Genomic DNA, 20,974 nt, shown 5'->3' on the forward strand with positions numbered 1-20,974 from the left:
AGAGGAGTTGCCTTATGGCAATGAAGTTAGCCTTATTGAGGCCGTACATGTCAATGATGCTGAAACTTCTAATCTACGAGCCGTAATAAGAGGTCAAAAGATCAAATAGGGTGACAAAGGAATTGTAAAACCTGTCGAGGGAAGCCATAAGCAAGATGCTAGGGAAAAGAGAGTCTTGAATCCTCATATGGAAGGTGGACCTTTAAGACCTGTTGGTAGTAAAGTTAATCCCGAGAAGGATAAGGGATTGCCAAGAAAGAAGGTAAAGGCTAAAAAAGAGGCACCAAAGCCGATCCAAAGACCAAAGGAGAGAATGGTTTGGCGCGAGAAGAGAACTTTGGCTAACTACCACGACTTTGGCCTAGAAAGTTCTCTTTGCAAAGTTAAACCAGACGTAAATCTCCTACAATTGATTAAACTTTCTCTGGTAGTATGCAAGGAATTCAAGAAAATCCTGCATATAGGGTATATTATAGAACATTTGGGCATAGCTAGAGTGGGAGAAGATTGGTTTGATCATGTTGAAAAGCATTGCCCTAGGGTTCCAGTGTATGTGGATGGAATATTAGTGGAGCACGCTATTGTAGACACTGGATCCTCCGTTAATATCATGAGTTCAGATTTGATGGAGAGGTTAGGTCTAGAGATCCAAAAAGATGGCTCAACACTTCTTAGGTTGGTTGATGATAGTCTAAGACAACCGGAAGGTTGCATTACTAAAGTCCACGTTACAGTTGCGAGTAAGGAATGCTATTTGGAATTTAGGGTGATAAGGTTTGCAAGACGTCCTAGCTATCGAGTTTTGCTAGGCAGGCCATGGATTCTATGGACAGAATGTCAAGTTGATATATCCTCTGGTTGAGTGATTTTAGGTTCAGGTGCCCATCGTGTAATAGTGGATACTTAACTTGAGTCTCCTCAGAGTGAGAGAGCTCCATTATCCTCCACTGAACTAGAAATAGTAGATGATCCATCTGGTAGTGAGACGTCATCGAGCGATGGATCTAAAGAGGGGTCCACTATAGAGGATATTTATGAGATAACCTTGAATGACCCGATAGAGCCTCAAGATCAAATAAGAGATGCGAACATTATTGAGTTGGATCTTGGCATGCCTAATGATTCACGGCCAATCAAATTAGCTTCCATGCTCAATTCGAAAGAGAAAGAGGACTATATGTCCCTGATTCAGGAGTTCCGCGACATCTTTGCTTGGAGCTATGATAAACTTAGGGGTATTCCTCCTAGTCTGGCTGTGCATACCATTCCTGTAAAGGAAGGTACCCGCCCTATATGTTAGAAAGTAAGGCGTATGCCTTTTGAACTAAGGGACAGGTTTTTTGAAGAGCTTCAAAAGTTGCGGAAGGTGAATTTGATCTTCCCAGTTCAGCATACTGAATGGTGTTTGCCAGTTGTGATTAGAAAGAAGAAGAATAATCAAATCCGTCTTTGTGTAGACTTTAGAGAGCTAAATAAACAGACTGTTAAAGATTATACCTATTGCCGTTTATTCGAAATCTCTAACCTGTGCACCCATGTTCGGTTAATACAGTTGAAATCACAATGTACCCAGAAACTACTGTTCGTAACCATGCAGCTCTAAAACGGGGCCTGAAATGAACTCAAATGTATGCAACCTTGCAGAATATATAGTGCTCTGCTCGCACACCAAATCTCATAGCAATCTGAGATTTTCACTCTATCTTGTTTCCGGTGCCTCCATAGGCACTATCTAAGAAAAAGAGTGGAAGAATGGCAGAGCTTCTTATACGTTGCTTGCTTGCTCAAACCTTGCTTCTTTTCCTTCACTTCAGCCTTTGAAAACAGCCTCTCTCAATGGCACAACCTTGATACTATTTCAAGAATCGTGTGGTGGGGGGACTTGCTTGAGCTGTTGCGCCAAACACACACTATATACACAAGAGGAAGCTCACTCAAGAACACAAGAAGAGAGGTGGAGACCAAAACGTTTTCTTGCTGATTTCTTCTTCTTCCTCCACACACTATACAATGTACACAAAGTATAGATAAGGTACAACATAAAGGAAAGTGGCTTACTAAGTCAAACAATGCATAACGTACTACATTAATCAATTGGCGCTATATCTTTACAAGCTGTAGGTAGGTGTAACAAACTAAATATAATAAGTAATAAGTTAGTGGCCATGTGAGTATTATAATGACCACCAATGTGCTAAGGATAGATGTGGGAGATTTCGCTCAACTGCCAAGACCCACGGACCGCTTATTATTTCAAGCGTTCCAAGCGAGTTCTAATGGCTATCTCTCACCTAGCCGACTCGCCGTCGATCCTACGAGTGTAATGAGCTTACCTTGATGCCGATATGAGTTGCTAACATGTGGTTTTTGATGCCAAGAAGTGCTTAAAAATAGCCAAAAATTATGAATTTCAGGGGAAAAATAGACTTCTCGAAGGCGGCGATGGCAATCAGTATGATTTTAAGCGACAATGCCCGAAAAGTGCTTAAAAGAGCCACTAGATGGAGGTCGGATAATTTTTATAATTTTGTGGCATGACAGACGAGACCCTGGGAGATGCCCAATAGTGGAAGACTTTAAGACGGACGCCCATGATTTTTCAGACCAAGAATCGGACACCGGACGCGGAAAAGGGAGTGCCCGGAAGGCTGAAGGCCAAAGTGGCAAGTGTGAGAATGGAGTGTTTCTTCTCGCTCGCACAGGCGATTTAAAAGGTTGTGACCTTTGGGAGATCCCTTGAGGGAGCTCCTCAAAATTTTTGTGAGAATGGTGGGGAGGGGTGCATTTTTTTCACCACCTGAAGAAGAAGAAGGCACCATGGCTAGAAATGGAGGAGATATGGATTGTGGCACCTACAAGCAACCCCCCAACTGATCTCATGGCTGTTTTTATTCCTATCTTCGCTCTCCATTGCCGGTCTCCTCTCCTCAATTGGCTGCCTGGTTGTGGAGATAAAAAACGATTCTTTCTCTCTCCTCCCTCTCTCTCTTGCATAGAGGCAATTCATGTGCAAGAAATCAAGAAGCAGAGGGGCTGAAGTATGCTTGTCCCGGTTGTGATCGGATTGCTTCAAGATGAAGAGGAGGCTGAGGAAAGAGGTTCAGCACTAAAGAATAGTTGCTGATCAGTCTGTGGGCTGCCTGGAATAATTATTAAAAAACCCGCAACAGGCAAGACACGCGGTATGCTTCAATTTTATGAAGAAATTTGCTTATTTTTGTTGTTTCATGGTCCAAATGTTGTTCATATGCGATGAGTTTTTGTTTGAACCTTGTTTGCATCATAATTGAGAGCTCTAACTATAGAAATACAAAACTTGTAATGATTTAGAGCCGTTATTAATTCTTTAAAACCCGCAAAATGTCATTTTTAATGGAAATTAGTGGTTTTTTCCGAATTTGAGTTGGAAAAAAGGAGTGAAAATGGGATAAAATTAGAGAAAATGTTAAGTCTCAGTAAAAATAATAAGGCAACACAAATAAATCAGAAAATGCCTATTTTTCATGAATAATAAATAGGAAAAAATATGGAAAAGTAAGACTTATGTATGCGAATGTTTGGCGAGGTTAAAGCACAAGGTCAAGCCTCAGTTTGGACTCGTCCTTTTTGTTATAGTACATGTTTATTGGTTTTTACATACAAAAATGACACAAAACAACCATTTACACCTATGCAATGCAGCAACACCTAAACGGTGAGGGGAAGATGAAGTTTGTGCAACGATCTAATTGCTGAAAAGATACAAATTCAGATTTCCCTCTTTGTGCATAGCATTTAGGGATCATTCCATAAGTAAATATAGGTGACTAGTAGCAACGAAGTTCTGGTGCTAGTCCCTAAAGCAGTGCAACACGTAACGCTTAGTCAAAATTCATGAAAGGGTTGTTTTTCGCACCTCACATGGCTAGTTTTTAAATCATAAAATTGTTGTGCACAATTATCATATACCTTGCATCAAGCATATCACGTGGTATCTCCTGGAATGCATTACAGTTGATTGATAAACTTTGACCAACGCTGAGAGGGCAGGAAACCCAAGCTGTCTATTAGAGAGGCGCTTTTATTGGGGAAAGTTTTGTGAGGCAAATCAAAATCTCCTGGAACACTGAATTATGAAAGAGTGGAGTTTGTGTGTTATGTTTTATGTGTTGGAGCAATGCATCTTGGGGCCAATCCCCGAGCTGTAGGAGAGTCGTAGTGGAGCCGCGGCAATCAGCCGCGAGAGGTGCTTCCCTATGTGTGTATAACGAGGCATTATGCCTATATGTTATGGGATCTCCCTCTGAGGAGAAGGAAACGTTGGACTACATATTGGATACAAATGCAAAATCGTCATAAGCATTTAGTGCAAAGTGAGTCTTAGACGCTCTTGGCCCGCGAGGCCGTATGGTGGGTTGTCTGTCGTATGCATGAGGTGTGGTTAGTGCCATAGCTAGTGCTGGCCCATTTTAGGTCCCATCAGTGGTGCGTCTGCTAGGATCCACCAACAAGTGGTGGTTCTTGAATCTAGGGTTTTTAGGGACCAAATAGTTGGTTTATGTCCTTTGACAAGGACCGTCAAGCCGAAATACAAAAAGCAGAACATGCTGAGAGGGCTAGATGGCGGTTGGAGATCGTAAGATACTATTCTCCTCCAGGAGCAGCCCGTTACGCATAAGTGGTAGTGGTTCTAGTAACCTAGGTGTTACGAGTAGCTCTTTGAGTGCAAGTGGAAGTCTTGGTACTTCCCTATTTCCAGTTAATCAACCCACAACAAGTGGGGGTGTAGTGTTGCCTACACAAACTCCTGTTGTCAATCCAATTGTAGCCGTGACACAACCTATCGCAATTCTAGTAGGTACACTGGATTTACTGGCATTAGGAGCACCGTTGCCCATTTTCTATGGGTTAGCAGAAGAAGATGGAGAACCCCACATGAAGGAGTTTCAAATGCTCATGTTCAACTATCGAATCCAAGATAAAGGACACCTAATGATGTTCTTCAACATGATGTTAAAAGGAAGAGCGACAGTGTGGTATCACGGTTTAGAAGCCGGAACCATAACTAGTAGTGTCCAATTCTTTACGGCTTTCTGTAGGGAGTTTGCTCTTGAGAAATGTGGACAATATTGGTTGCGTGTTCTGAATGTAACATGCCAAGAGCCAAATGAGAATGTCTAGGCATATGCCAAGAAACTAAAGCAAGTTCTTCGCAAACTTAATGCTTATATTCCCATTCTAGCGGTTGCACAATTGTAATATTTTCTACATGGATTGAATTTTAATATTTAGGTGCAGCTGAGTAGTGTTGCTTCAGTTGATATTGACACTGCCATTACCCAAGCAGAAGGAGTAAAGTTGCGCTTGCAAGCGGCTTATGTAGCAAGGATAAATTGGAATGGTAATAATTTGGCCTTGACCAATGCGAGTCAAGGGGACCCCATGTTAAATAGGAGTGGCAGAGGGAGTATTATGTCGAATTTTCCTATGCTACCAGCTCCTCCTAGCATGACTATGCCTATGGCTAGTCAGGCGGCCTCACTAATTAGTGGTGGAATCCAAACAATGAATCCGAGTGTTGTCCCAGTTGGTCAGCGATTAATTCCTAATCAAGTGGTTAGGCCCATGGGACGATAGACTGACGATCGCAGCTATGACTCGAGTGCTTCTAATGTCCTTGGTGAAGTTAAGGACATGATGAAGCACTACACCGATATGATCTCTGAATAGTATCGACAAATAGTTGTGGATGTCAATTTTCTTAAGAAGCAACAGAATTTAATAGGGAGCCGATTCCCTGAAGAGGGTGGCCCCTCAAGATTTTGGAGCCCCAAGAGGAACACCAAGGAAAAGGGAATTCTCTTGCAAGAAAATCTATCTTGTAACATCAACAAGCTTGTTTATTATGTTTTATATGATCACAATGAAGAAAAGAACACCAGGCACAACAAATCTTCATACAGCATCATGTAGATCTCCCACGGATTTAATAGAATTAACCATATTCTTCAATATCTTCACAAAATCCATCAATAGAACAAAGAAAGCAAAGGAATACACCCTCTTTGAATGGAAATACATCACATAGTATTAATCTTCAATATCTTCATAGTCTTCTCTCTCAATCTCTCACATAAAATCACTCTGTTTTTGTAGAATTGGCTATCTCTGACTCTCTTTCTCTCTCTCCATCAATAATACATCATATCCTCACTACAATCTCTCAAAATCACTCTCAATAATCCTTCTTAGGTCGTGGATACCCCTCCCAAGAGGTATGTTTGATATGAAGAGTCACCAGAGCCACTACAGTATCCTTTCATAGCTCACTACTGTCACTTCACTCTAGTCTTCAACAACTAATTATTTCACCTCTTTCAGCTCTTTTTCACTTGTATTCACCTCTTTCCAAGGCTAGAAAACTTTCCCAAGCTACATTTTCATCCAACAAAACACATACATAAGCATACAGAACAGTCACAGAATAGTACCAGAACAGCTATAGTACAGAACAAAACAGAACAGAAACAGAGGCTTTACAGAAGACCTACAGAAGGTTACAGAAGGTCATCAAAACCACTTAACTCATACTCAAACCATTCCAAACTCTCACAAACTATTCAATAAACTTTCACAAGATCTCAATCTTCATCAATCAATACTCCATCCCTCCTTACAAAAGACAATCAGAACAAAACAGAACAAAACAGAAGCTATACAGAAGGTATACAGAACCAATCAGAACCTATCAGAACATCACAGAACCACTAATAAACATCATGAACTTCCAAAACACAATCAATATCATCCAAAACACTCTCAAACCACTTCCAAACTAATCAATCATCTCATAAAATCAACCATTTAGCTCTCAAAAACAACAAAAATCAGCCAAAAAACAAGTCATTTCAACACTCAACATATCCCCACACTTAATAAGGAAGCGTCCTCACGACCCAGGAAAAAGGGAATACAAGTTCAGGTAAAATCTCAACTTTAATCTTCAATATCTCTTCAAAAAGAATCCATCCAACACGACCCCAACCTATATCCTGTATCAACCACAAGCTCCCACACGCGCGTACACACCCGTGCGCGTGTCGAAGGACGGAAAAGGGTAGCTGCATGGGTAGGGGAAACAGCGGCTGAGGAAGGGGTTGTGCAGGGCAGTGGGTGAACAGTGTGTTAGGAAGGGGGACGGTGGGTTCAGCTGGTGAGGTTGCTGCGCGGGAACACGGGTGTGGGAAGGGGTACGACAGAGGTGGGTGTGTGCAAAGGTGGGGGGAAAGAGGGCCTGGTTAGGGGTGGTGGGTGTGCTTGTGGGTATGGGGTGTGAAGAGGGGCTAGTGTGGAGTAAGGGAGGTTGTGTGTGTTGGGGGTAGGAACAAGGATTAGGGGAGGGGGTGGGGTTGTGGTGGGAACAAGGAGTAGTGGAGGGGGGTAGGTTATGGGGGTGGTGGGAAGGGGGTGTAGTGTGGTGGGTCAATGGGGGGTTAGTGGGGGGTTAATGGGGGGTGGGTTGGAATGGGTGGGAAGAGGGGCTAGTGGGGGGTAGTGGGTGGGAAGGCGGGCTAGTGGGGGGTAGTGGGTTTAGTGGGTGGGAAGGGGGGCTAGTGGGGGGGGGGGGGGGGGGGGGGGGGGCGGGGGGTAATGGGGGGTGGGTTTGAATGGGTGGAAAGGGGGAACAGGCGGGAGGCGCTGATTGGCGAGGTGGCAGCGCTGCGACGGGCGACGGCGGAAGTAGGAGGCGTGGGCGGCCGACAGCGAGGAGAGGCGGCGAATGGCGGGGCTCTGCAGCAGGGTGGTGAACGACGAGGCGGCCTGCGACGGCGGCCAGGAGCTCTATGGGCGACCGTCGCAGGGCCACAAGGCGGCCGACTCAGGCGCGCCCGTCCGACGGTGAGGGGGTAGGTGGCGGACGCCGGGCGAGGCGGCTCCGATGCAGGCAGGGCGGCCGACAGCGAGGGCGTGGCGGTAGCTAACGTGGAGGCCGACTGGAGTTTGATGAGGCGCTGTAGGGGACGGACGAGCAGGAGGGAGAGGAAGGAGGGGAAGGAGAGAGGAGGAACGGGAGAAGGAAGAGAAGAGAAGGAGGGGAAAGAAAGGGGAAGAAGGAGGAGAGAAGGAGGAGAGAAGGAAATGGTGGGGAGAAGGAGGTAGGGAGGGGGTGGAGATGGAGGGATGGAGGTAGGGAGGGGGGGCACGCAGAAGGAGTGGAAGAGGGAGGGAGGGGAGGGGAGGCAGTTAGGATGGAAGGGCCGGGGAGAGAGAAGGACATTGGGGGGGGTGGAAAGGGATATGGGTGGGGTCCATAGGGGGGGTGCCTAGGGGTTGGGAATGGGCGGGGTGCCCAGGGGGTGGGAAGGGGGTAGGGTAGGGTAGGAAGATGGGCAGGGGCCCAAAGGGGGAAAATGTGGGGGGGGGGGGGGGGGGGTCCCATAAAGAAGAGGCGTACCCCCCCGTCCCGCGCACGTGCGCGGGGCGTGGGTAAAAAAATTTGCCATGATGGGAGTGAAAGGGCACCCGGATACGAGGATGAGGCACGCGGATACGACCGGGGAGCGTTAAGACGCGTAAAATCGAAAACGGGCGCGTGCACGCGCAGGACAGGGCGCATTAAAAACTCATAAAAATAAAGAAAATTTAATAGCTCCCAATCCGGACGTCAAAACGAAATGACATAAAAACAAAAAGTGGGCACGACGACAGGAGGAAGACAGGAAAAATGTGCAACGGGAGTTCCAGGGGGGTAAAGGGCGGTCACGTGCAAAAAACACAAAAAACGGACCTCAAGCTATATATATATTCTCTCTCTCTCTAGTAAAAAATTGTCAAAAATGGTTTAATTTAAAAAATACATTTCTCTTTCCTCTTTTTCTCTTTCTTATTCTTGTTCTTCCTCTCTCTATTTGTCTCATTTTCTCTCTCATCTCCCTGGTTTTTTTTTCTTCTCTCTCTCTCTCTCTCTTCTCCCCCCTTTTCACCTCTCTTTTTCTCTCTCCCTCTTCTCTTTTTTCCTTTTTTTTCTTCTTCTCTCTCTCTCTTCATTCTCTCTGATTGTTCATGCGCGGCTGCGGGACTTTGATCGTTGGTTGCTGACATGCAGCCTATTGCTGGGTATTTTCCCAGATTTTTAATTCACACACCCGCAAATCCTTTTAAACAAAAACATTGAAAAATACAAACAAATCATTAAAAAACACTTCAAATTTTGAAAAAATTACAGAAAAATCTCGGAAAATTTTCTCTTATTTTTGCAACCCATGGCCATATTTTTCTAAACCTGTAAATTTCAAAAAAATATTTCTGCCCATTTTAAAATTCCAACATCTTTCAAAATATCCAAAAATATGATCAAAATTCATTAAAAATGCTTAAAAATTCCAAATTAATTTCTGAAAAATTCCTAACACTTCCATTAACATTTTTCCTTCTTTTTGACATATTTTTCTCAGCTGTCATAATCTTTCATTTCACACCTAAATTCCTTGAAAATTAAAATAAATAAATAAATAAAACCTTTTTCATCCAACACCCTAACTAAACGTCTAGACAAAAATCCAGATATTTTTGGATTATGGAGAGCGCATTCTTTGCATTTCCATACACCCACTACAAGGTATTTTTCCTTTTATTTGTTATTTTTTTTCGCTACCCCAAAACCCACGGTTAATATAAAAATAAAAAAAAACCATGAAAAAAAAACAAACAAACCAACAAACCAATAATTAACATAAATGAACTCTAAGCACCACCATGGCACGCGCATTCGTGCTAAACACACCATATTTTTTTAATTAAAATAAACCCGCCATTCACTTAGCACGCGCTAAGTGTGCTAAAGAGGCACTTTAATATTTTTAATTAAAATGAACCAACCGTCACAAGAGCACGCGCTGGTAAAAAAGTGCTCCACATCACCTTAATTTGTAATCAATGAACTTGCATTTAGAGACCCAGTCTGAGTATCGAAGTCCGGGATTCGAATTAACGCACCGTTTTCACCTAATAATTGGTACTTTAATTTTTAAGAAAGAACCGTCGTTTTCTTGCTAAGGTTTATCACTTAATAAAAAATCACCCATTATTAATAATTTATTAAAATAAACCTTTCATTAAATTAATATCCCCCTCACTGCACTTAATTCCCCTTTTTAACGAACCCGTTTCGTGGGATGGGTATGCGCAGTCATTGGAGTTATTTCCATGGTCAAACACTGGTTTATCAACGATGTAGTCTTGATATGTGTCAGATGTGATGATGTTTTGGTTTACTGTCTTTGTTACGGTTAAGGGTACGGTATGTAGTTTTTTTTTCTTTTCTTGCCTGATACGGGCTTGTTAACCCCAACACGAAGAAAGCAAAAGGAAATAAAAAAGACGCATGGCAAAGGCAAAAAAAAGGTAGCTCTACTGAAGAAAGAAGAGGAGGAAAGGCCAAAGGCGCAAGGGCAACCTTAAGATTCCAAGGCAAATGCAAAAGGGGAAAGGCGCATTTTAAAATAAAAAGGCGCACCTTGAAATCTTGTAAAAGAGCGCCGGGCTCTCACCCGTGCAATTTGTAAATGTAGATGGGCGGTGGAAAGGAAGCTAGGAAGATAGAAGGACAATGGGAAAAAGGGCATGGACTACGGCCAGCCATGTAAAAAGGGGAAAAGGGAATGACCACCCAAAAGGGATTTAGGGTTTTGTATATAAAGTTGAAAAGTGAATGAGAAGCTCATTCTTGTGTGTGGCCAAAAGTAGCTCTCCTCTTCTTCTTCTTCTTCTTGTTCTTGCTTGCTTGAGCTTGTGCTTGAGAGAGGGAGTGTGAGAGTGTGAGGGAGTGAGTGTGTGAGGGTGAGGGACTGAGGAGGAGAAGCTCTCCATCGTCTCCTCTCTTCTTCTCTTCTCTTCTCTTCTCTTGTCTTGCACGCGGCAATGGAGCTTGGAGCGTGAAGCTTGAGGATGGAGCTTGCTTGAAGCTTGCACTTGGATCGTGGAGCTACCGGAGTGCGCGGGAGAGGAGGTAACTCGAACGGCATCAAGGTAAGCTCACTATACCCGTAGATATAGATGGCGCGTCGGCTATATGAGAGGTAGCCATTAGTGCTCGGCTTGGAACGCTTGAATCAATAAGCGGTCCGTGGGTCTTGGCGGTTGAGTGAAAGCTTCCACATTTTGGTTTCGTTGCCGGGACCAACAGATTCAAGCCTTGAGCGCTTGCGCGCTTCGAATCGAGCATCAAAGTAAGGGTTTCCCTAAACTGGTGCTTGAGATAGGTAGGAAGCGAGGGGGTTGAAGATGGTATTCGATCTCCTTGGCAAGTAGGTGTTTTGCTTTCTTGAGATTTATGTTGTGGAATGAAGTAGTGTAGGAATTTACTTTGTGATTGGATGCATTAGGATAGGAAAAAACAAAGAAAAAGAAACAAATAGTAGGGTTCTCTGTTGTTGTATAACAGGCGAAAACAGGGAAATAGGGGCACAGATCCTTGGAGTGCCATTCGATTCGAGCACCACAGTAGTTCCAGGCATGTCTGGCATTCCCTTGTAGTGTCCTACACCTATCTGGAAGGCGCTGGACGATTCGGTGTAGTAGACGTCAGCCTAGAGGCATCGCGTGCAACTCGCAGGCCGTCGTCCGCGCCGTCGGACCAGGCCGTCCAAGTCCTAGAATCGGACGTCCGATTTTGAGAATCGGATGTTCGGACAACCGTTCGATCGGACGAACCCGTCCGATTTTGAGAATCGGACGCTCGGACCACTTGGACACTCGGACTTGGACCAACCTGTCCGATTTTGGAAATCGGACCACTTGGACCTGTCAAAATCGGACCAGTCAGAATCGGACCAGTCACAATCGGACCAGTCCAGAATCGGACCAGTCCAGAATCGGACCACCCTGTTCGATCCGATTCCCAGAATCGGACGTGACCAAAATCGGATCACTGGGCCGATCGGACCAAACCCAAAATCGGACGTCCGATTCTGATAATCGGACTCCTGAAAATCGGAGATCTGAGAATCTAACAGAAAACTATCAAAATCGGACACGTGTCTAGAACACAAATTTTAATATATCTAAACCCCAAGATTGATCCCTAAGGCTACGTAGAGCTGAAGGCACATCACAGATCCATAATCGGGCTAAAATTTAGAGCACGTAGTTCAAAATTTGGCTATAAATGGTCCTCCAAATTGCATATGGCGTCTACCGTAATGGCCCTGCGGGCCAAGGGGGACTGCCCCCTCCGCACCTCCCCCAAGTAGGTTGGAGAGAAAACGCGCGCTGTGATAGGACCTCCAAATTGGACCCTAGTGTAGCAATGGCTCTACACGGGCATGGATTCTCACTTGCAAAAGAGCAGCCAAAAGCCCGTACCCGAATAGAGACAAACAGAGACCCTAGAACATCAATGGGCCAATCTAGCCATCAAGGGCAAAAAGGCCACACCACGAGAACACAAAGACATTGTGTTCATACCATGTCTAGTCAGAGCGGAATGCAACATCAACAAGCTGCAAATGCCGAGATGACTAGACATGACACTCATGACGAGAGATGTACCTTGAATAGCACTAAACTGACGATCCAAGACAGCAGTGGAGAATCCACATCTGGTCGTGCAGTCGACAACTCAAGGGCATCTGTCTCAAAAGGCTTAAATTTACAAGCCAGGACCCGGAAGATGAAGACATAGTACCACCTGCTTATCTTAGGGTCAAACTCACCGCAAAAAGAGAGCATACTATTGATGCTGTGATTGATGAAGGAGTAGATTTTAACATCTTGACCTATGAATCATGGACCCTAGTAGGCCAACCAGAGCTCACACCGACTAGTGCAACTCTTAGCCCTTATGGGGGACACCCACAAGCACTCATAGGGAAGTGCAAAATCCTTGCAACAATTGAAACGGAAAGCTTGCCTATCCTATTTCATGTTCCTCCAAAAAGTGCTAGCTGCAGGAAAGAAACCCTCCTAGGAAGACCCTTCAAAAGGGCGACCAAATGTGAGGCTGACTATGTAGCACAGAGGATACACCTGACACTACCGGGTGTGAGGATAGTCACCACCTTTAGCAAGGGTGACCTCATCGAACCTCAAGGGAAAGGCAAGGAAGGTGCTGACGTAATAGTCAAGCCTACTGACGAGAGCAAGGACTTGTTGGAAAAATTGATACAAGCACAGGTCGAATAACGAGAACCAGTGAGTGAGGCCAGGCTTGAAACAAGAAGGTCAAGAGACAATGCCAAGGACGGGCTTTGGACTTACAAATATCGTAGAAGACCCCAAAAGAAGCCCAAGCCTTATAGACGGAGGCGTCGATGGAGAGCCAGCACAACGCCACGATGGATATCCAAGGCGTTGCTTCGGGCTCAAGGGTATTATGCAGGCAACCGATGGATTTGGGTGCCAAAACCCCTTGCCAAACCTCCCTGGTCGGCTGAAGGCCAGAGTGCATCAAAAGCAACGAAGCACAGGAGGAAATCTAAGAGAAACTCTAGGTCTCGAGGTAAGAAATCGGACATGAGTGTTCGAAAGAAAGAGCCTCAACCTAGCATGCTTAATAAGTAGATGTCATATGTAACCATTGAGCGTGCACAAAAGCCATTAGTGCCCAATGAGCCTTTGATTTCCCAAGGGGAGAACAAACATCATAGGCACAACATTGCTCATGGCAAGGCTACTCACTCAACAAAGCAAATGGCACAATCATCTAATAGCCTTGAGAAAATCATTCAGCTAATGCCACATCCACCTAGGAGTCCTAGATCTCCTACGCCCTCTTCTCCCAAACAGACACAGGAAGCACTACAGCAGTTGTCAAGGGCGACTGCTCAATTCCAATCTCTATCTCCATCTAAGCTTCCAACCGTAAAGAGGTGGGACATGATGCCATATGTAGCTCTCGACCCAAGGATATGCCTGAGCCACCTAATGTGACTAGATCAGCTCATGTTCGATCTACACAGATGAGTGCTCAAAGGCCAACAAAAGACACAACCACTTCTGATCGCCCTAGGGACTTGACACCGCAATCCACCAAGGGTAGCCAGCCCACTAAACTAGCTGCTACTACTTCCAATCAGGGATCATAGCAGTCACAGCCCTTAGCAGTGATAATACCCTATGTGGAACGTGTCCTTAGTAGTTTACCTGTGGAGGAGGTGTCGCAACCAAATCCCTCAAAGTGCCTAAAGCCTAGGCTGGAGGAGTTAAACACAAGGGAGTTGGTTGAAAATCTAGACTCTTCGAAAAGAGTGGCAGTTGTGCCCTCACAGCTGGGCAAGGCTATTCAGCAAACCACGGCTATGTCCCATAAGGACACACTAGAGAAGGGAAATGCTGAGGCCCGACCAAGCACATCAACGGTCGATATAGCCCAGGGTCCTGAGTCGTTGAGAGAGGCACCTTCATTGACCAAGAAAAAGAGGAGAAAGTAGAGAAAACAGCAACAGTTGCAGATGGTTGTGGACCCCAAGAACATTGAGACAAAGGGCACTGGAGAGTTGATGAATAAAGCATCGAGTCCACCCACCAATGAACCCACTGATGCCTCTCCTAATAGCGGTGAAACCCCAGACACATCCGTGTGTTCTGAGAAACCAAAGCAACCGTTGCCATCAATAGTTGCTTGCAACACTCTATCCACTGACAATAAAACTCACATTGATCAATCAAGAGTGGATACAATGCTGTCACAACAGGGTGACAAATCTATATCAGTCACATCCGAGAAGAACCATGACGAAATAACAACAAAACCTCAGGAGAAATGTGAGAACCCCAAGAGCATAAGAAAACCTAGTGTGGACCAATCTTGCTCATCTAAACCTGAGTCCCCCAGCCATGCTAAAGCCTAAGGAAACTCTTAGAACTTTGCATGATATAGCAACCGAGCAAGCCCTCATTGAAGATAGAAGTGTCGCAAAATGCTTAACTGAGTTGGAGGCTAAGCTCAAAGTGGTCGCGCGTGTCTACGTCCTTGCGGACATGGGCACAATCCCAAAGATCAGCTTGGAGATTACTTGACCTTTCCTCTATCATGGGAAGAACAAGAACATCTTAACGGGCACTATGACAGGCTCCTGCATGAACAGATGCGACTCATCCCTGACGAGGAGGCTGACGAACTACGCTTAACCGTCACGTTCAATGAAGTGCTCTACCGACCGAATCTCGCAGACATAGAGCTACTAAAGCGACTGTGAGCAGGCCAGAGTCAATTTGAGCAGCATTGGTGCGAAAGCCACGTTGTAATGGCCGAACTAGGGGCTCAGATCATGACGGTCTCAGAAGAGCGATTGGCCAAATGGCGGTCTCAAAGAGACCCAACCTACGTGGCACCAACTTCCCTTCGAGTGCTCACTAACATTCGGGGTACGGACTTAGCTAGGACTAGGCTACAGGGCCCTTTGATTGATAAGGTTCTCACTGAGGAGGAGTTACATATTGCCAGTAGACTCGGTCAAGGTTCCATGCTACTTGACGTGGCAAAATATCTATCAGTATTAAGTCAGCTGCCACGAATACTAGATGCATGTGCCACGCTCCGGTACAACCCCAAGTTCTACACTTGGTTCTTATCCTCGTGAAGTGACGTGGATTCATAAATATGTATATAAATAAACACTGATTCTTGTGTCACCCTGTATAAACAATATTAACACACACAAGCAATAATAGTCAAGCACAGGCAGAAGAGTTGGGTCTGAGAGGCTAAGCTCCCCAAGTCCTCTTCTCGTCACACATTTAAAAGCTGTGTGACCATTCCCACCTCCAAGTGAAGGGCATGCAACCCACATTATCGCCATAGGAGGCCTTGACCAACAACACTGATGTTGTAGACAGGGTGCAGTCCCTTTCTATACACCTTCTTCCCGTTTTGGTCTACCCTTCCGAGGATGTGCCCTATCCCACTCCATGACAACCGGTCCACACAACTTAGCATAAGCCAATATTGGCTAATGGCTGGAGGCAACACGAACATCATCATGGGGGCCATCCCTTTACGACGAAACACTGCATGCCTCACCCCTCCCCTTCTTGTCATATGCGCTTCATAAACCACACTAAAATCCCTTCCATGCAAACAGTTGTATCCTGTATCAAGGTCTAAACCCTTGGATTGCGTCTTGCAGGTTTCCTTTTGTGGCGGAACGCATGGAGAATCATGGAATCTAGCATGCAAATACGCTCTTCGCAGAAGGCGGAAGCATGTGGCACGCGCCCCTCCACCGGAGCGCTACGTGCCCACCATCAAGAGGTATGCCAAGAAGCAAGGCCCTAAGCGCCACTATCTAGGGTGAAGGCCGAAGAATCCTCAAGTCAAGAAAGCCAAGACTCAAAACGCGCAACAGGTGGCAGCACTAGTGGCACGAACCCCCAGCTCACGCCCGGGCCCCAGATGCTCAAGGGCAGAAAGGGCAGCTTGGGAAAGGGAAGAATTCAATGAATTGTTTAAAGACATTCTGGAAATGGTAGCTGCCCGGTACTACACCATTCATGTCCCGGCCGACATGTTCCATGCCCAACCTCATGGGTAGCGACAAGTCAGCAGGCCAGAACATTTTGTTTTTTGATGAGTAAAGGGGCAAGATCCCCACTTGTACACATTCCCATACCTCTCGTTAATGTATGTGACTGTAACATGCAATGAAATAGGCATCCCAATAGACATCATAGCATTCTGAAAAATTATGTCTTAACATGATTGTATTGGTCCGATGTACTTAACGCAAGCGAGCATGTACTCTCACGAAGTGACAAGTTGATGCAGAATGACACAGGTCAATGTCTAGAAGCGTTTAGCATCCAAGTCACCACAAGACCACCAACCCCACAAAGAACCATTATGGAGGAAGTGACAAGAATACCAAGAAACAAAAGCCATGACAGAAACGCCAGTAGATGAGAACCCAAGGACACCTCTGCAGAAAAAGCACATATTGCACGACTGAGCATGGCCAAAGCATAATCATCGATTACCTCCTCCTTCTTGGCCAAACTCTATGTTCGGGCAGGAGCCACGCTCTCAACAATGGCAAACGTCTCTTCATCATCCATGATTCAATTCGCAAGATGCTCTACCCTTGTCCATGCACAGCTCACTCCAAGTGCTACCTCAATTGTTCGATGTCTCACATGTTACAAAGAGGTTTGCAAAATCTCAAGTATATCTCTTCATCTCCACAACAGTTCCTCTAGCATCAAGGCTGGTGACACAATCATCTTTGTAATATCCATTCTTCATAGCCTTTGGATCCCAACAGTTCTCAAATCCAAATGAAAGGCTAACAGCCTCAAAGTATGGCATTGATTGTATTCATTTTTTCACCACCAAAAAAAAAAAGGAAAAGAAAAGATAAAGAAAAAAAAAGAAGGAAAAAAAAAGAAAAGAAAAGAAAAAGAAAAACACACACACAATCATAGCACCGCACCTAGGGGTCCTCAAATTAGGTACGTCCAGTGACCTTGGTCGGCTGGCTCCGTCCCTAATCCCCTAGCCCTTTTTACATCCCCCACAATTGTTCAGGGCACATCAAGGGCAAGACATACCTCGGGAGCTCGCCTCGCCCCTGTCACCCTGAACCACTTGCACAATTCTTTTGCACTCATCTCAATGCCATTACAATCAACAGTGGTAAGCAAGGCATGAAAGACAACGGAAAAGTACACCATACTTTTCAAGCACTACAAGTAGTTACTAGCTACCAAGAGCTAGACATCAAGGAGCTCAATTATGCTACGTGGCCTTGCCAAGACCATAATGATGTCTCAAGTAATCTTCAAGTGTACTCCCTGTCTTCATCGATAAAATATTCCATCAACTTAACCCCTTGCTTCACTGACCCATTGCTATACAAGGAACCAGGCCAACAATCTTCTAACTAAGTAATATCTAAGTATGCACAAGCACTCACATAATACCTGCACCGAAGTATATACACAGTTTGGGTTCTCAAGTGCAGGATAGTACTCTCAGCTTGCTTAGAGTTCGACCTGTCTCCCAAACTAATTGCACTATGTCTTGTGCACAATAGAGAAGACTAGCACTACCCTTAGGGAGAGACCACATGAGAGGTTTTCACTTGCAGGTGTTGAAGACTCCAACGAAAGTTTCGTTCGCTCTCATCAACACCCAACTCTAAATGCTTATCCCTTACCATCCGACAAGCCCGCAAAGACTCGTCATGAGCAGAATCCCCAACAACCCAACACTTGTGCTGGCCATCAATGCAATCCCCAACACAGAATAGCCCTACCACCAACTCCAACAACCTTCCCCCAGTCACCTTGGCCACCAACAGGCCCCCAAGACCTTCTTCCACACCACCACCAACACTGCTCCACGAAAACCACAGACGTCCTTGTCACCCACGTCTTCGGTGCATGCTACAGCCTACTACCTACAACGGTGAGTGCCATGGGACTGGCACTTGTCTAGGAGGGGGGTAATGTTAACCCCAACACAAAGAAAGCAAAAGGAAATAAAAAATACGCATGGCAAAGGCGAAAAAAAGGTAGCTTGATTCAAGAAAGAAGAGGAGGAAAGGCCAAAGGTGCAAGGGAAACCTTAAGAGTCCAAGGCAAATGCAAAAGGGGAAAGGTGCATTTTAAAATAAAAAGGTGCACCCTGAAATCTTGTAAAAGAGCGCCAGGCTCTCACCCGTGCAAATTGTAAATGTAGATGGACGGTGGAAAGGAAGCTAGGAAGATAGAAGGACAATGGGAAAAAGGGCATGGGCTACGGCCGGCCATGTAAAACGGGGAAAAGGGAATGACCACCCAAAAGGGATTTAGGGTTTTGTATATAAAGTTGAAAAGTGAATGAGAAGCTCATTCTTGTGTGTGGCCAAAAGTAGCTCTCCTCTTCTTCTTCTTCTTCTTGTTCTTGCTTGCTTGAGCTTGTGCTTGAGAGAGGGAGTGTGAGAGTGTGAGGGAGTGAGTGTGTGAGGGTGAGGGACCGAGGAGGAGAAGCTCTCCATCGTCTCCTCTCTTCTTCTCTTCTCTTCTCTTCTCTTGTCTTGCTCGCGGCAATGGAGCTTGGAGCGTGGAGCTTGAGGATGGAGCTTGCTTGAAGCTTGCACTTGGATCGTGGAGCTACCGGAGTGCGCGGGAGAGGAGGTAACACGAACGGCATCAATGTAAGCTCACTACACCCGTAGATATGGATGGCGCGTCGGCTATGTGAGAGGTAGCCATTAGTGCTCGGCTTGGAACGCTTGAATCAATAAGCGGTCCGTGGGTCTTGGCGGCTGAGTGAAAGCTCCCACAGGGGTTCTGGGTGTTTGTCTGATGCATAGCATGAAGCTTTCGGTCGCATATGTCTAGAGGTCATGTCAAATTTTTTCTAGGTTGTGGTTTGCTTGGGGTTAGTTGGTCGAGTCACATTTTATTGTTTTGGTTGTTCTCTTATCCTTGGTTTTTTTATCTGTTGCTTTGCAGGCATTCTCCTTGATTGTCTGTGTTTGTGGTGTGTGTGTAACCATCTGAATGGTGTCTTCTCACGCTCCTCCTCCTATCTAGTACGTTCCATTAGTTAGTAGGGATTACTCTTTCCTACTCACTTTTGAGCCTCTCACGAAGGCGGGACTCACTGCTTTTGTGGCTACCTCCTTTCCATTGCTTCTAGAGGATCCGTCGTTATGTGATGAGTTTCTGGCCTCCTGTAGCAAGAAGACAGGACTAGTCCAGGGAATTCCTATGACTTTGACACCTCGAGGCTTAGGGAAGGCTCTGTCTCTTCCCTTCAAAGGTGAACCTTTTGTTACCACTCGTCAGCTTTTCTCTAATGAAGAGATTCTGAAGCTGTTGCAAAAGCAAACAAGAGAATTGTTGGATGTTAAGAAGGTGATCAACTCTTCAGGAGTTTCCTTTTCCATGATCACTGATCCCGTATGGAAGATGGTTTGTCAGTTTCTCTAGGACAGGTTTATGCCTGCCAAAACGCCATCCCAGTATTTGTCCAAAGAGCTTTTCACAGCTTCCAGGATGGTGTTGAAAGGAGTTGCTATTGATTGGAGCACTTACCTCCTCACTAAAATGGATCAACATTTCGTCAAAGTCACCAAGGGTAATGTTACCAATGTCACATATGGATCATATTTGTCTGCCTTCTTGACCTATTCAGGTTTACAGAAGAGTGTACCTCGACCTCCTCCATCAGATCCAGTACCTCCTCCTCCACCTTCCGATGAGTTAGAACCTATTGACATAGAGGATGATGATTCTCTGCCTCCCCTGGTTATCCAGCACAAACGCTTGAAGTGGGTAGCGGATAAACCTCCTTCAGTGTCCATTCTTGCTACCTCTGGCAGTGATCTCCCTGGGTATCTCACTTGTAATAACCTGTTCAGAGTACATCGCGAAGGATCATTGGACATATCCGTTCCCTCACTCAACAGTCTAGTCTCAGGCGATGCAATTCCTTTCCTCTATAAAGATATTCAAAGTTCCATTGAGTTGTCAATGATAGCCTGTGTTCAACAGGTGTACGCGTCCTTTTATGAAGAGCTCATGCAGTCTAAGGACCAGTTGCATAAGGCAACATCCGAGTTAGCTTCTGCTAAGGATACCCTAGCAGATTTGTTTAAGCAAATGGAACAACAAACCCAATTGGTTGCTACCCAAAGAGATGAGATCTCTTCTTTGAAGATCTAGTTACTAGAGGCTCAATCAGAGGTTACTAGCCTTTCAGCGGAGAAGGAGAGGATGTCCAGAGAAGCGCAGGAGTTTCGAACTCTCTTAGATGACAAACTTTCAGCCTTACAGACTGCTAATGACACAGTGGAATCCCAAGCCTCCCAAATCAAGCAGTTGCAAGATCAGCTGGCCAAATCACGCTCTGTTCCTCCAAGCCCTAATGTTCCTTTGATCCGTTCTCTTTCACAGCAGGACTTGGCTGCTCTTCAGAGACAGGCTACCTTGTGTCCTCTATTCCAAGATAAAGTGGAAAGATTGCAGTCCAGAATGGACTTGTTATGGTCTACATTTGAGCCGTTTCAGG

Source organism: Lygodium microphyllum, chromosome 15, assembly GCF_053477565.2.
Source record: "Lygodium microphyllum isolate KBCC chromosome 15, Lygodium_microphyllum_v1.1.10, whole genome shotgun sequence".
Classification (NCBI taxonomy): domain Eukaryota; kingdom Viridiplantae; phylum Streptophyta; class Polypodiopsida; order Schizaeales; family Lygodiaceae; genus Lygodium; species Lygodium microphyllum.